Raw genomic sequence first — 17422 nt, forward strand, 5'->3', positions numbered from 1 at the left:
ATTCTGATTAGCTTAATAATACTCATTTTTTTGTGTGTGTATCATGGCTAACTTATCGAGGGGGTAAATGGTACCTTTTTTTCCCCAAAAAATTCAGGCCAATGTACATTTAGAAAATAAAGATATAGGATAGTTAAATATATACTTTTTGCTTTTAATGCCATTGCTAGTTCCAATTTATTCTACATTAATAAATGCAAAACAGTTTACCAACTTAATAAAAATATACCTTTGATAATGAAAATTGACAGGTAAGATTTGCTTATTCCATTTATATTTGTTGCTCAAGCATCTATTTTCATCGATGTGTTTCTGTGGGAGACTAATGCCTTGGAATTTTTGAAAAGTGTAATTATGCTGATATGATTCATGGCACCTTTGACATCTGTTTAGACATATGAAAAGTAGATTCCCTTTTCCAATGAGTATTTTTGGCAAGGGTAAAATTTTCCCCAAAATGTATTTTCAAATGTAGTCAGCTAACTCCTGATTTTGATAGAACACAGAGTACAAGTGAAAATCTTCCTTTTTTTGCTGCAGGGACACTCTAAACTAAGTGCAGGCCACTTGATTCTCCCTGACTTCAACCTAGCCACGGACTCTGGGACAATCATGGGCTATGAGTCCTAGAGGAGGGTCACAGTGGCTCATGATTGCATTAGCCTTCCTGTTAACACGGGCCTGACCAATTTCTCCCAATAACTGGACTTCTTTCTTAAAAGCAGGAACCTGCTAGGTCTGTTAACGGGACACTTCTCTTGTCCCCAGAGCTGAATATCTTCTTTATTCTTCTATCATTGTAACTTACACATATTTCAATAAACTTAAGACTAAAGCATGTTTTTAAATTATTTTGGCAGATTTCAGCATAAAAGCTATAATAGCTCTGAACTTCAGGGCCAATATGAAAGCTTCATGATATGGATAAATGTGAAAGAAAATTCATTAATAACGGTGTATTTTGGTGGGAGGCTCACAAGTATAGTATAGTCCAATTTCCTCACATTATAGATTTACAGATGAGGTGGAGAGGTGGCTTTATTTATATAACTTACTTACTCTTATTTGGAATGAGGTCTAAAGTAACCCCCAAATTCAAAATCAAGACATGAACTTTGCTTCCTCTGAAACTGGTTGTCCTACTATGTAACATTTCACCTTCCAATTCCACCTTTTCTTCTCTTCCAATGGAAGAGAAGAACAATGGAAAAACATTCCACTATTCTCTGTTCACGTATCTTCTGATCAATAGCTAATTAATTTCAATGATATTCTTCATAATCTTGCTTGCCAATGATGCCATTTTTTTTTTATTTTAGAATACTAGTTAAGAAAAAATTCTATCTAAATCATTTAAACTTTCTAGAACCTAAGAAGTATCGTCGAGGTTGGAAGTTAGCTTAAGCTTTGCTTTCACACTCCTTGATAGATTGCAATTGAAGTAATAATTTATAGATTATTTAAAACTTTCAATTTAGTGTAACTCTAATTTAATATATAAAAGCTCTGAAGACCATGTATCCACCTTAAAAAAAAAAAACTGAACTGAGTACAGTATTCAGGTAGCTATAGAACCTTTTTTTTTTTTTATTTAAATGTTGAGGGAAATCCAAATAAGTTACATACATTCTGTTTTATTTTTAAATACCTCCTTTTGTCTTAATAAGTTAGGTCATATAAAATAAAAAAATTTTAGAAATGAAGCAATTGATGGAAATGTTTGAAAAGGGAAAATATAGGACTTGCACATACTATTATTGACAAAATATTTGAAGATCCTAAGTTTTTACTGAAGCAATATAAATGATTTATAATGAACTTGGTCTTAGAATAATTAAAAGGTGTAATATATTTTTCCAGTATCCAGGAGTTCAACATGATTTAAAAGGGTATTTTAAATGACATTAAAGTTTAAAATGTAGAATTTCTTTCAGTCTTATTCCCCTCCCCAAATCCTAAGCGAGTACATGTCTCTAATTTCTAGCCAGGGGACTATTGCTTATCCTCCAACTTTGCCCCAGCCTCATCCCATACAATTGCCTAATTATTGCCAAATCTAATTTTTGTGAAGCGCTCCCACAGTGACTACTGACAGCTCCACTGGCCTGTCTAAATGTTGACAAACTGCTTGCTTACTGTTCAAATTACTGAGAATAAAGTGAAAAGAAACACTTCTTTTCATACAACACCATGTCTTCCAACAGCTTTCAAACATTAGAACTACTTATGTATGACATTTATATCTATCTTCAGAGATGTTTTTGCAGAAAGTTAATTGTTTGGGCTAGTTATAATAAAATGTCAAAAAGGAACATGATTTTTCAAAATCAGACTCAAAGTCATACATTTTGCCTAAGTGAGCACTATACATTGCAATGAATTATAGATCATTAGGCCATATTTCTAGAGAGGTGAAAGTATAGGAAAATATCATACAGAGATAACTACCATTACTATTTTTGGGTAATAGTCTCTTAAATGTCTAATTCTAATGGGAGCTATGTTAACCATTTTAGAACAAAGCAGTGTTTAAATTAGGGCTCAGCAAGTGGTAGCTCTGAATGCCAACAGAGAGCTGCTCTTCCCAATGCTCAACTGGCAGGACTCGGGGAAGGAAAAGAAAAAACAGAAATAGTATAAAGGACAATAATCATAAAGAGTATGTGGCGTAAGAAAAAAAGAATATACAACCTAGAGGAGTTTGTGAGAATGATCCTGAAATTGTCTTGAGGGCCATGAAGTGGCTTGAATAAAATTGATTTCTTATCTTTAAATTAATTTGTACTTGTGTGACTTACAAAGATTAATGTATTTCAGATATGTGTCTAACATTGTCCAATAGTATTTTTGCCATCGGTAAAACTACAAATGCTTAAAAAAAATACATTAATGGTTTCAAAATTAGCAAAGGCTTATTATACATCTGTTATACCCTGGTGATAAAAAGGTACATAAGAAAGGTAGTCCCTGTACCAAAAGGCTCCCAGTGTAAGTAGCAGCCATCTTCAAACACAACTAAACTATGAGATAAGTACCAGATTGGTGAAAAGAACCAAGCATTATTGGATAGATAATTAATTCTTTCTCTAGTGCCTGGGGGAAGTATCTTCAGAAAAAAAAAAAGATTTCTACTTAAAATAGTCCTTGAAGACAGAACTGAGTTATGCCAAATAGAAAGGGAATTCCAGACTAAAGGAGCAGCAAAAGGAATAGTCTATTTGTGCTGAAATATTACTTTTCTTTTCCTTTCATATGCTTTAAATCAGGAGTTCCAAATTTAAATGCCCACAGAATCTGCCAGATAACATAATCAGGCACACATTGCAATCATTTCAAAATTTATTTTAATCATACTTTGAAAAAAAATGACATGTCCCTATCATAAATGGGAAACCATTATTAGCAATTATAAATGGAAAGTAACAGTAAAAATAAACACAATGAAAACCAAAATAATTTAAATATATTTTATATTTAAACAAAACAATAAAATAAAAGTATACTAAATTTAATCAATGTATAAAATGCATTCTGGAATGAGAAGAATGAAATTCTTTATGAGCTGTCACTAATAAAAGTATATGTAGCTTAATGACTTAATTTCAAAGGAAAATTAAATTCAACTCAAGATAATTTCAGTTTTTAAAAATATTAACTAGAATGGAACATCTCAAATCACATTAATTTCAAATCAAAATCTTCAATAATTTTTATTCAACAGATTTTTGGTTTGAGAGGCTTGCTGAAGTGTAGTCCATAATGTACTTTTCTGTAATGATCAATTTATTTGGTAATGTTCTTAAAGTGTTCTTTTTCTACTAACTGCTGCCTTCAAGTTAAGAAAAAAAAATCTTATAAAGATTTTATATTGTCTTCCTAGTGTTTCTTCATAATATTCAAAATGTTTTCATGTTGTTCCCCAAAGTTGTTCATGAGCAGGTCATTCACAAGAGACAAAACCCAACATCCCATCATCAGGAAGTGCGTGCATGTTTCCAATGTTATCATCACATGTACTTTGTACTGTTTATAGGAAGAGTTGATGCACTTTAAATTTTGGTTGGTCTATAAAATACCAAGCCAGTGTTAACCAAGCTTGTGATCTCTGAAGTTTAATGTGTTGTCCAGAAAAATCTTGAATATCCTGATACCTTAGTAGACAAGTCAAGACTTTGTGCAAAAAGTCAGGATGGAACAACAACACTTGTAGACACTGCCCATATTTATTAGAAGCAAAAGAAAAATTTAGAATTTAGTGACCCATGCCTAAACATGATTGGCAATTTTAATATCATAGATAACCTAAGTATTTTTCCTTTTTTTTTCAATTTAAGCTTCTTTAATGTTGATGAAAGGTATTTGTAGTTCATATAAACCATACTTACGTGAAGGATAGCAGATGCTTCATATAAATTATCACTTTGATATACATATCTTATGGTTTATGAGAAAAGAGAAAAAATGATATATCGGTTTTGCTCCCTTTCAATGGATTTTTTTTTTAAGGGATTGTTTTTTAGGTCTTGTCAGCAACATCAAACAAAAGGTACTGAGTACTCCGCAGGGTACAGAATGCTGCTAAGCACCTCAGAAAAATTACATGACATGGAGAAAATGCACTTCTTGCTCCTTGAAGAACTTACAGTCTAGGGATTTGACAACTCGCAGTCTTAGGAACTGAGTGAAGAACAAAGTAAGGCAAATTCTTCATCCCCTAGAGCTATTGTGGATTGAATCATTTTAGAATTTGGAATTAATGCAATCAAGATGAGAGACAAGACTAAATTTGGCCGAGAATTCGTTCAGGCTCGCATAGTTTTTATTAACATCTGTCTAGTAAACAGAATGGACCTAACAGACAACTGAAAGTAAAGACTAGATCTCTTGAAGTGCAAGGGCTAAAACTACTTAATTGTGGTTACTTATTTTAAAAAGCAAACACACTGAATGGTATGACTAGAGTGATTACACTAGTTTAAAAATAGGCCAGGTACTGACACTGCATTCCCCTCATGCATTGCTCATTTAAAGTAGTGAATATTAAAATATGTGGGCTTTACATCTAACCCACAGAAAGCCCACCACAAATGTTCTGTGTATCAGATATCCACCTCACGTGTACTATGAAAGTTTTATTTATGCCCCATTAAGTCAAAAGTAAATAGTCAAATTATAGTAAGCTAATGACCTGCGTATTTTCATATGGATGAAGGTCAGTATATCTAAATAGGAAATAAATGGTGATCCTATCTACCTATAAAAAAAAATAGAGTATCTTTCCGGATTTTGCATACTCCTCACTATAAGAAGAGGTATGCAGGTTTTAAGGTTTTACAATCAGTTGTCAGAAAAACAGCAGTTATGCCTGCAGTATCTCGTTAGCATCTGACTCAGTTATTTTTAGATTACATTGTTTAGACATTGTAAACCCATCTAAAACTTTGTAATTATTTTGAGATGGTTCCAATGTTAACCCTAGAATCATCGTCAGAAAGAGTAACAATGTGATGTAGAAGAACAGCTAATCAACATGACTAAAATATGCTGATTTTCAGAAAAACAATCTGGTCATCTGGAAACAATCAGAGCTACAACCTAGGGAACACTCCCGTATGGGATACTGATCTGGCCAAGCCCACTTTCTAAGCAGGAAAACTATCACATCAGGGTGAATTTAGGCCACTTCGGAGGAGTTGCCTATAAACATCCAAACAGACCTTCTTAGGCAGCAGAACTGGTCCAATTCCTCTCAAAGCAGTTTGACACAGCCTTAACCACATCAACCCAAAGCTTGAAGTTAAGTCAAAAGAGCATATTGGAGCAAAAGTGAACAGATGTGTAAACTCTAGCACATGCTTATTGCTGTATTAAGTTTGAAGATGAGCACGTCCTACCCACAACAGTATTGCTCCAGGAAGCAGGGTAGGAGTAGTGGTAAATTAGAAAATAGACTATTAATTGCACAATTAATAGAAAAGTAAAAACATGTTCAAAATCTACAATAAACCCGTATCCAAAGGAGTCCTATACATCAGTGATGTGCTGGACTTTGAATTCTGTGGTACAGCTTTGCACTGGACTGCCTCCGGCCTAGTGGTCTGTGTATGGCTTGCTTCCTGCCTGTTAAAGGGTGAATATGCTACACAGAGCTATGATGGTTTCTACTGAGTGGTAAAATTCACAGAAGTTCCAGGTTCATCATGTCAGGATCATTCCTTGTGCAAAGTTTGATGTAGATGAAGATAAAGTAGTTTCTTGGTCAATAATTGCAATTTGTTTCTTTTAAAGTCAGTGGGTTTCTTGTATAGTTCTATTACCATTGACCCAGGTTTAATTTCATCCATCTCCATGAAAGCAAAACACTTGGTGCTGGTGAACCTTTTTTTAGGCTTGTAGTGTTTGAGTTCAAAGAAGAGAGCTGCACCTTTGATTAATTTTTCAACATGTTTCTGGAGCTCAATGTCCACATTAAAATGAATGTATGTGTCTTCTTTTCTTGAAGCCACAGGAGTATCTTGCACAGGAGTTAAGTCTATGCCATTCAGATCCTTTATACTAACTGTAATATAGGGATCGATGCACTGCCCAGCATCTTTCAAACCAATTTTCTCAATTCTGATAGTGAGTAATGTCATTCCTGGTTCCAATGGCAACCTTGGTAATAAAGTACTGGGAACTCTAGCAGGAAAAGAATCAGGAGACCCTGCTCCAGCACCACCCTCTTCTTCATCTTCTTCAAATTCCAAATTCTCTTCTTCACCAGGTGCCAAAATTCTTCTTAATGGGACAGGCTGAACATCAAATGGGAATTCTTTATTATATGTAAAAATATTCTTTAGGATTGGTTCTAGCTTCTTCGGGTCCTCCGGTTTAAATTCTTCTTGAGACTGTGTGGACTGTAAAGCTGCACTTCACAATTCCAAGCATGTTGCAATTTTGCCTATGGTTTTCTTTTGTTCTTCTGTAAATTCAGAATTATTGTGTTGAGCTTCGGCCTCTTTTTGTAGATGTCTTGTGAATATCTGATCCCATCTATCGCCTCCACCAGTTAGCCCCAAGAGTCGAAGTCCGCGCCTCTCCTAAAACTGGCGCCCCAGTGCTGCAGCAGACTCCAAGTCACCTCCGACATGGCCGGTCCCCACCCCGTCCCCTCCCACGCCTACCCCAGTAAGGCCGGGTTCTAGGGTGCCATCCTCCCCGGGCCTGGCGTCCACATTGACAGGGCCAGGAGGAACCACTAGGGCCACCACCACCGCCCGCCGAGGAGCTGCCCAAGCCCATTGTCAAGGCTATCTTGGGTGGTAAGTGCGTCTCTCTATAGACCCAACCAAGTAGCTTTGGCTTCCAGTGCAAAAACTCATATATGTGGATCAAGTCCTTTGAAGAACCATCACGGTTGTAGAGCTATTTTCTATGCACTATTCTACTTTCAAATACTCATGATGGAAAGTTTAATAACCAAACATTTCACATGTTCACACACTATGACTAAAGGGTATTATCACAATATACATTACTCTTGTTTATATCTATATCTGCATCTGCATCATTATCTAGGATATCTGTAACACATTTTTAATATCTGTGTTGTTAGTATTCATTTCTAGGCAAAGGCAGATTATTACTACTTAAAGCAATCAGTTCTGCTTTGCAGTTCTTTCCCTTTCTCATCACATTGCCGTAGAGGGACAGGCCTGTATGGGCAAAGGGGTTTTTTTGTCACCATGGGAAGGGAACCTCAAAAACTGAAACCCTGAAGGCTACATGGGAGCAGGACAGCTCCCCCTCCTCTCCAGAAAGACAAAGAGAAACCCTATCTCCCTAATGTGAACAAATGCCTTTTGGGAAGAGAAAGGGAAGGTGTCTAATTTCTTGCCCATTGGAATCAAAAGAAATGCCTCGGGGTTGGGAAGGGAGATAAAATAAGCATTTCAGAGTTTATAATCCAGAATTTTACATTTATATGTAATCAAATGAATAGCTTCAAGCGTTGCCCAGGTGGGAAGAACATGTTTGGGATTGGAAGGAAGGTCCAACAGACAGGATTCTAGGCCTTTTACACTGCACTTGCAACTATTGGGTCTGTGTTTTTATCTGCTGAAAAAAAGTTCAGAGCCACACATTTACACCCCAACCCCAGGTCCACGGACCAGTACCAGTCCATGGCTGTTAGGAACCAGGCTGCACAGCAGGAGGTGAGTGGCAGGTGATCCAGTGAAGCTTCATCTGTATTTATAGCCACTCCCCATTGCTCACATTACCGCTTGAGCTCCACCTCCTGTCAGATCAGGGGTGGCATTAGAGTCTCATAGGAGGGCAAACCCTACTGTGAACTGCGCATGTGAGGGATCTAGGTTGTGTGTTCCTTATGAAAATCTAATGCTTGATGATCTTTCACTGTCTCCCATTACCCCCAGGTAAATAAGCTCAGGGGTCCCATTGATTCTATATTATGGTGAGTTGTATAATTATTTCATTATATATTACATATATAATAATAATAGAAACGATAATAATAATAGTAATAATAATAGAAACAAAGAAACAAAGTACACATCAAATGTAATGCACTTGAATCATCCCCAAACCATCCCCCCTGCCACATCCCCAGACTGTAGAAAAATCGTCTTCCACAAAAGTAATCCTTGGTGCCAAAAAGGTTGGGAACCATTGCTCTAGACGAGAAGTCAGCCTAAAACCTCTGTGGCAGTTGGAACCCCTCTGTGATACAAAGGGGCATACTGTCTTTATACTGTGGCTTTCCCCATCATTTACACAAGCCATTTTCATTTCTGAAAGCCAGTTTCCTCCTTTACAAGTTAGTTCTTGCTGAACATAACTTACAGGACTGTTGTGAGGATTAAATAACATAAGGTAGATGAATGCTTTCTGTAAAAAAATACAACCAACCAACCACTGTATTAACATTGCAGGATATTACTAATAGCAAAAATCTGAAGGTTGAAACTCAGGTCTGTTTTTGCTATACCTTTTTCTCTTCACTTCTCTTTCAATTTCTCATGCAGTAAGCTTTGTGACTTTAGATTTTACTCTTCTAAAAATGCCCCTTGATTAGGGTCATCTCAGGTGATAGGATAGACACAATTGCTGTTCTTCAGGGCAAGTTTGGTGATTATAAATACTGGAATAATTCTCAGTCCTAAAAAAATATTTGTTTTAGGAAGTTGTGCTTCACTTTGTCATTTACCTGGTGAATTTATTATTCTATTAATCCATTCCTGTTTGAGAACTCTGTATTACAGTTCTTACTGACTTTGAAGGAAAAGTAGATTCAAATTCAACCTGCTCTGGCCTTTTTGTGACATTCAGGGATCCATTAAACGTGATCTGGAGCAACATGAGTGAAGTTTTAAATGAGTAAGTCATTTTTGGGTTACTGGTGCCACCAACCTTATTCTCAGGATTGAAAACAAAATGGTTCTCTCATTCTTCCAACCTACCATCACACCCCTTTATTTCATCAGTAAATTCACGGGAAGAAAAATGTTATAGAATCCTTGAGTTGGATTTTCTTGTATGGTTTCATAATTCTAATGAGAGGGACTCAAGATCCAGAGTTGCTAAGTGATTTTACCAAGACTGTGCTCTTTTAATCAAAATGGGGTCTAAATAAAATAACCTAGATAATTTTAAATCAGTGTTTTCCAAACATGTCCCATTGCTACTTTGACAGAATGTTCCTTCCAGGATAGTGTACTTGGTTGATATTATCTTTCCAAATTCCCAGTACTAATAACAGAAAGTTTTATCAAATAAAAAAATGAGTTATGTGTATTTCAAAACACAAAAAAGTACCATGACTTAAAATTAAAAAATATTTTATGATACATCATAGAGAGTATCCTCCAATGGCTTTGCATGAAGAAAAATTTCATACTTCTGTAGGTGTGAGTGGCTGCTCCTCTGCTGATTCTCATTTCTTAGTTTCCGCTAAAGTCATTGTTTGCCACATATCACTAGTTTGGTCGATTCCTACTGGGCAGATTTCATCCTAATTATTCTGTTCTCTATATCCTTGCCTAGTGTAATCCACCCCTAGCCTGAGGCATTTGCACCTTGAATATTGACAGTGGGAGGCTGAAGCCTACTCAGTTGGGAGCTCTCCCAGCCATTTTCAAAGATCTTGCTTCTTTTTGGAGGCTTACTCTGCTGTTGATAAGATAGTTATCTTCTGCTCATAGAGTTTCTTGCCTCTATGCCAGCCACTGATTTGTTTTTTGTTTTGTTTTGCTTTCTCGCTAGTTGGTTCCTCAGGAGTTTGAAATATCACCACAACATGGAGTAGTTCAAGGTTTTTGCCTAATACAGATGAACGCAGAACATACAGCGTAGGCAACCCTATTGCTAAAGGAAGATGTACTTACAGTGAAACAAGATATCTGCAAATAAGTGCTATTAATTAATTTCCCCTGACACTTAATTTTTCTTTTTCTTTTTGTAAATCTTTTAAGTGTTCAAAATGTTAGCAGTACTGCTTTTGGAATTACATATTACAGAAACATAGTTCTCTTTTCAAATATTTTTTCTACTCCGAAGAAGTTTGATCCCCATTCGAGAACTTTGATTTTCCTTGTGGTTTGCTTCATACTGAGTCAAGTTTGTGCAGATTAGTTTTGTGCTTTGGAAAACTATAGAGCAAAAGGGTCAGTCAGTATACTCTACTCACTAAACACACATTTCACATGAGAAAGTGACATAGCTTTAATAAAACAATCCCCTGAGAGCAAAGCTTTGAAATATTTATCAAACACAACTTTCATAAATCCTGCAGAGAAAAACTACTTGAGCAGGACAGATACCACAAAGCACTGCTGCTATTTGCCTCACCCAGTAGAAGTTAAAGGCTGTTCTTTGTAAAAAGCTGTCAGTCTTTTAGGCTTATGTTCTGTGAAGAAAAGTGCTATAGCGAATGATCTGATCGCTAGTTCTATTCGTGTGTGGGTTGACTTTCTTTCCCTTTTTTTCTTTTCAGAGACAGGGCCTGGCTCTGTGCAGTGGCACCATCATGGCTCACTGTAGCCTTGACCTCCTGGACTCATGCGATCCTCCTGTCTCAGCCTCCTGAGTATCTTAGACTACAGGTGCGTGCCATCATGCCCGGCTAATTTAAAAATTTTTTGAAGAGACAGAGTTGGTTTGCCCTTTATTAAAGGCATTTTGGGCAATAGCGTATTTGATTTTATTAAGTATGATAGATATTGTGTATCCATAACGCCTATATGCCAAGAGCAATATAAGGGTAAAAGCATAGACTTTGGAGCCAGGCTAGCTGGCTCTGGGCTTTATTAGCTGTATGTGCCCAGGCAACTTACCTTTTTGTGCCTCAATTTTTAATCTGTAAAATGGAGAAGATTTATTGTGAAGATTGTATTAATAAGAGAAAAGCATTTGAGACACACCCTGACACATTTGTAAGCACTCAAAATGTTCATTACTATTACAGTGAATGTGCCAGGTTGATATGGTCACAGAAATTAGGAAATAACAAAGATATATTGAGTATACCCTGTATGTATCCTGAGCTGGCCTCACACCATGTAGTTTGTCCCTTGATTGTGTTGTTTTTTCCTCTTGCTTATGGATTTAGTAGGACAGGAATGAAGCCCTGTTATGGCATATGACTAGGGGAGCTGCATCAGAGGATGATACGAGGGACAAGCTCCATACAGTGTCCAACACCAAATCCCAAAGCTATTCCTCTTAGTCGTTTTTAAAAATAACTTTTAGTCAGTTCTTTGAATAAAAGACTCATATTTCTGATTTTATATTTTTCTTTTTTAAAGAGGGGTCTTATATTATTGGCCACACAGTTTTCACTAACAATCCTTTACTAGGAAGAGTGAGAAATGGGGTGGGGCTAGCCACAGAGGAAGTTGGAAACATCTCTGCTCTTTGCCACAGAAGGACAAAAATGGTGCAGATGTGTCATCTTTGTTTTATTTGATCAAATTCTTAATCCAGAGAAGCGGACTGCTGAGCAAAGTCAGAACAGGAAATAATTATCGAATGAGGACCATGAGCTTTCTCTCTGAGCCATGTCCATCTTTTGCTGAAGATATCTTCTCTCTCTGAAAAAGAAACAACAAAAGATGAAAAGAGACAACCCACTAGGACAGGAACACAGCAGATTTAATTGAAAAGGATTCTGAGATTCCTAGAATTAAAACTGTAAATTACTAGCCCCAGTGCTTCCCCTACAATGTTTTTGAGCTCACTCTATACTCAAACATAAAATTCAGTTTCTTGTGAACTCTAGATGCTATAAAACAACAGAAAAGAACCATAGTGAGTAAAGGCTAAGAATACACATAAATGGAATAATTTTGTAAACCAGAGAGTTAGGCAATCTTAGTTTTAAATATCATTTCCCAGTAAAAGGAACTAGTCCTTTGAAGAAAGAATTGATTAAATGTTGGGGTGAGAGAATGTACAAAATGAGTAAATGTAAAAGAAAGCCAGGAAGTGCATAAAGACTAATGGAGGCATTAAGGGGCTTCTACTGTTCAAATCTGAGAAATTAAAATATATTTTAAAATGAATTACAATGGATTTTAACACATTGAACATCATTGTCAAATGGTTTCCACAAGTCTCTGGGAAAGGAGAGGGCAGACAGAAGGAAAAACTTATTTTTACAGAAAAATGCTGGATAATAAATATACAATTAGTGATAGATGTACAAGATCACATTTTTGCAACTACTGAAAAAATAATTTATCAGACAAGAATCATCAGTGGATGCTAAAGCCACTGGGTGAAAGCTGGTTGGGGAATAGGATATTAGTATGCTCTCAAAGTATTTTTTAATAATGAATGAATCTGGTAGAAATCACCTTAATCAAATTATCAAACTCAGTATCACCAGTAATGGTATCAATGCGACATATACCTCTTGATGTGATACAATGTGAAGTATACAACAATTCAGGAAATATTAACCTACAGATAAAATTGAAAAAAGTTTGGTTTAAAGGATGTGAAAAAGGCAATGAACAAAGTTAATTTAATGGGTATGTGCTAAGTTTAATAATCTAAGAAAACTTAAGATAATCTTATTTCTAAGCTTCCATTAAACATTTGTAGAAATTTATATTAGTGCACAAAAGCTGCTATAATATATAAATCAAAATTATAGGATATTTTATAAGACAACAGGTCTGAATTCTACTTTTAAAATTCCAGTATCATTAGAGACAAAAAATTTAAAAAGACAGGTATTGAAGGAACAACTAAAAAACTGTGATAACAAAATTCAATGTATTAAGTCTTGAATTGATCCTGGATCAAAAAGATAAACAGCTAGAAAGGACATTATGTTAACAACTAAGTTAATTTAAATAGACTACCAATTAGGTATCCGTTGCTGTTTGATACACTCAAATTCAGTGGCTTAAAATAAATAATTTATTGCTTCTCTGGAAACAATAAATTGCAACAGGTGCTGATGGGTTTCTCTTCTGGTTTCACCTGCACTTAACCATGCAGCTGGAGGGATGGCTGAATGGCTGGGTTTCCCTGTTTGTGTGCTCTTATAATCTCAAGGAGACTGGCCCAGGTGTCCTCTGGTAAGAGCATTCTTATAATCGCAAGGAGACTGGCCCAGGTGTCCTCTGGTAAGAGCATTCTTATGATCTCAAGGAGACTGGCCCAGATGTCCTCTGGTAAGAGCATAGGCTTCAATATGCATAGGTTTATCTAGTCTCTACTTGAAGCATGTTCCTTTGTTGATAGTGGGTTGGATAGTGGGACGAGATATTCATCAAGGCCATTAATGTAGCAACCAACTATAGAGAGTATATTAGATAATAGTTTTGAATCAATATTAAGTTTCTTGTATGTAATAATGACATTGTGATTGTGAAGGGGAGCGTATCCTTATCTTAAGCAATAAATGCTGAAATAGGTAAAGGTAATGTGTCATGATGGGTAGATTTACTTTCAGGTTATCTCAGGGAGAGTGGGGAGGAGTGAGAAAGGGCAGAAGGGAGGAAAGAAGGGAGAGAGAGATAGGAGGGAGAGGGAGACGAATAAAGGAAGCAAAATGCTACCAGTTGATACAATGTTTATTTACTGCTTTTTCAACTTTTCAAACCTGGGTTTGTGCACAAAATTTTAATAGGTTTAAAATTTTACAAAATAAAACTTGATGGGGTTCAAAAGATCCTCTGGCAACCTTGTTAAAGAGCAACTCTATGTCTTCTCTACCTCTGAGATACTGATTTAGTAGTGGGTCCAAGATCTATTTGTGTAACATGAGCTAAAAGTGACTCTATTCATCCATCATTCACACTTTTAGAAATACTACATTATAAACATTAAGATAAGCTCATACACTTTCCGTTTTTTTTAAAAAAAATACGTGAGACAGATGGCTAGAAAACACAGGTCAAATTTAAAAAGAAGGAGAAAAGGAAATGGTTAAAAATTAAAAGATAAAATAAGATGGAGGAATTGAAATCAAACATATTGTTGATAAGGATAAGTATAAATAAGAAAAATTCATTTATTAAATAAATAGAAACAAAGAGTGGAACTTTATAACGATAAATTTTGCCCTCTCTATTGAAGATCTAATTGGAATGAATCTTTCTAGACTAAGTAATATAATATAAAAATTCAAGAAGCAAACCTATAGGGAATACAAAAGTAAATTTAAAAATTCAGGAAATATTAACTGACAGATTAAATTGAAAAAAGTTTGGTTTAAAGCATGTGAAAAAGACAATGAACAAAGTTAAAGGGTGTGTGCTAAGTTTAATAACCTAAGAGCACTTAAGATAACTTTACTTCTAAGCTTCCATTAAACATTTGTAGAAACTTATCTTAGTGCACAAAAGCTGCTTCAATAAATTTAAATAAATAAAAATATATTAATTATACGAAAAATAGAAATTATAAAAATAAAAATTTAAAATCTCCAGCCACCAGGAATTTTTAAATGCTATCTTAATTATTCTTGTGTAAAGCAGGATATTAAAAGTAATAATGCAGATATTATCTAGAATATATATCTAGAAAACGAATATATATATATATAGAAAATAAAAATAAACTCTAGACACCAAAACTAATAACATGTCTGAAACTATATTTGTAGAAAAATTAATAGACCTAAGTACTCACATTTACTAAAATATGGAATAAAATATTGAATTAAGGACTTAACCCAGGTAGATCAAAAATAAAAAAAAGAAGTCCCAAGACCAATAGAGAAAATCAATAAAAAGTTGGTTCTTTGAAAAGATCAATAATTTTGATAGGTGGCTAGCCATGTTAATTATGAAAAAGAGGACACAATATTCAAAATAAAAGAGAGGTCATAACTACAGAGCCTATGGACATTACAATGATACCAAGGAATATAATATGAACAACTCTTATGACCACAAATTTGATAACCTAGATGAAATAGCTAATTCCTTGAAATATATAATCTGCCACAACTCACATGAGAAGAAATAGATATGAATATTTGAATATCCCTTTGATATATTTGAATATGTTATATATGTATTTAATAGGCCTGAATAGGTCTGTATATATTTTAAAGAAATTGAATTAATAAATAATAACTTTCCAAAACAGAAAGCACCAGGCCCAAGAGAATATACTGGTGAATTTTACCAAACATTTAAGGTAGAAATTATACCAATTCTCTACAATCTCTTTTAGCATATAGAAGCAGGAGGAATAGTTCTTAACTTATTCTATAGGGCCAGCATTACCCTAATACCAAAATCAGAGAAGAAATGACAAGAACAGAAAATCACAGGTCAGTATCTCTCATGAACATAGATGCAATAATCCTCAACACAATGTTAACAAATTGAATCCAACAATGTACAAAAAGAATTACATACCATAACGAAGTGGGATTTATCCCAGATATGCAAGGCTGGTTCACCCATGAAAATCAATTAATGTAATCTATCAGATTGACAGGCTAAAACAGAAAAATTACAAAATCATATCAATAGATGAAAGCATTTGACAAAATCCAAAACCCATTCATGATAAAAACTCTCAGTAAGCTAGGAATCAAGGGGAGCTTCATAAACTTGATAAAGAATATTCACAGAAACCCTACAGCTCACGTAATAATCATGAGAAACAAATTTTTCTGCTGAGATCAGGAACAAAGTATGCTTTTTCTGCACTGCTCTTCAACAAAGCTAGACTTATAGGAAGGTCTAGCTAATGAAATAACACAAGACAAGGAAATAAACAATATGCTGATTAGAAAGAAAGAAATAAAACTGTTTTTGTTTGCAAATGATATGATCACTTATGCAGAGAATCCAAAAGAATCAACAAAAACAAACTCCTGGAATTAATAAGTGATAATAGCAAGGTTGCAGGATATAAAAATCAATATTCAAAAGTCAACCACTTTCCTATATGCCAGCAATAAACAAGTGGAATTTGAAATTATAAAAACAGTAAAATTTACATTAATGCCTTCCCCCACGCCACAGAAAGTGAAATACTTAGGTATAAATCTAACAAAATATGTATAAAATCTATATGAGGAAAACTACAAAACTCTGAAGAAATAAAAATCAAATAAATAAATGAAGAGATATTCCATGTTCATCAGTAGAAAGGTCAATAATATTACGGCGTCAGTTCTTAACTTGATCTATAGATTCAATGCAGTCCCAGCCCAAATCCCAGCAATTTAGTTTGTGGATGGTGACAAATGGCTTCTAAAGTTTATACGGAGAAGCAAAAGACCCAGAATAGTCAATGCAATAAAGAAGGAAAGAACAAAGTTGGAGGACTGACACTACCTGATATCAAGACTTACTAGAAAGCTATAGTAATCAAGACAGTGTGGTACTGGCAAAATAATAAGCAAATAGATCAATGGAACAGAATAGAGAGTCCCCAAATAGACCCACTTAAATGTAGTCCAATGATTTTTGACAAAGACACAAAATCAATACCATGGTGAAAAGATGATCTTTTCAACAAATCATGCTGGAACAACTAGATATCCATAAAATAATTGAATCTAGATACAGACCTTACCCTTCACAAATACTAACTCAAAATGGATCATAGACTATTTTGCAAATGTAAAATGCAAAACTAAAGCTCCTAGCAGATAACATAGAAGTCCAAATGGCCTGGCATTTGGTGATGACATTTTAGAAACAACACCAAAAGTATGAACCACGAAAGGAACAATTGACAAGTTGGACTTTATTATAATTAAAAATTTCTGTTTTGCAAAAGACACTGTCAAGAGAATGAAAGGACAAATCAAAGACTGGAAGAATATTTGCAGTGGACATAATTGACAAAGAATGGCTATCCAAAATATATAAAGAAATATTAAAAACTCAACAAGAAAATAAATGACACAATTAAAATATGGGCCAAACACCTGAACAAACAC

The 17422-nt window shown here is 34.9% G+C and overlaps 1 protein-coding gene and 1 pseudogene across 6 annotated transcripts in view; both read right to left on the reverse strand.

Annotated features, from left to right (window-relative positions):
• Nucleotides 1–5841: 5841 nt before the first annotated feature.
• Nucleotides 5842–7144, reverse strand: LOC100999566 (annotated as a pseudogene).
• Nucleotides 7145–11936: 4792 nt separating this feature from the next.
• Nucleotides 11937–17422, reverse strand: part of TMEM144 (transmembrane protein 144) — an 81468-nt gene continuing 75982 nt past the window's right edge. For 2 of the 6 annotated variants that reach the window (XR_002522280.1, XR_002522279.1), the window contains 2 exons: nt 12911–12960; nt 11937–12089 (listed from right to left, as the gene is read on the reverse strand). The gene's annotated coding sequence lies outside the window, so the exon portion shown is untranslated. Of the gene's footprint in view, nt 12090–12854; nt 12961–17422 lie in introns of all 6 variants that reach the window. The other 4 variants (XR_004182624.1, XR_002522276.1, XR_002522278.1 and 1 more) reach the window with 2 other exon arrangements.

This window comes from Papio anubis, chromosome 3, assembly GCF_008728515.1.
Source record: "Papio anubis isolate 15944 chromosome 3, Panubis1.0, whole genome shotgun sequence".
NCBI lineage: Eukaryota > Metazoa > Chordata > Mammalia > Primates > Cercopithecidae > Papio > Papio anubis.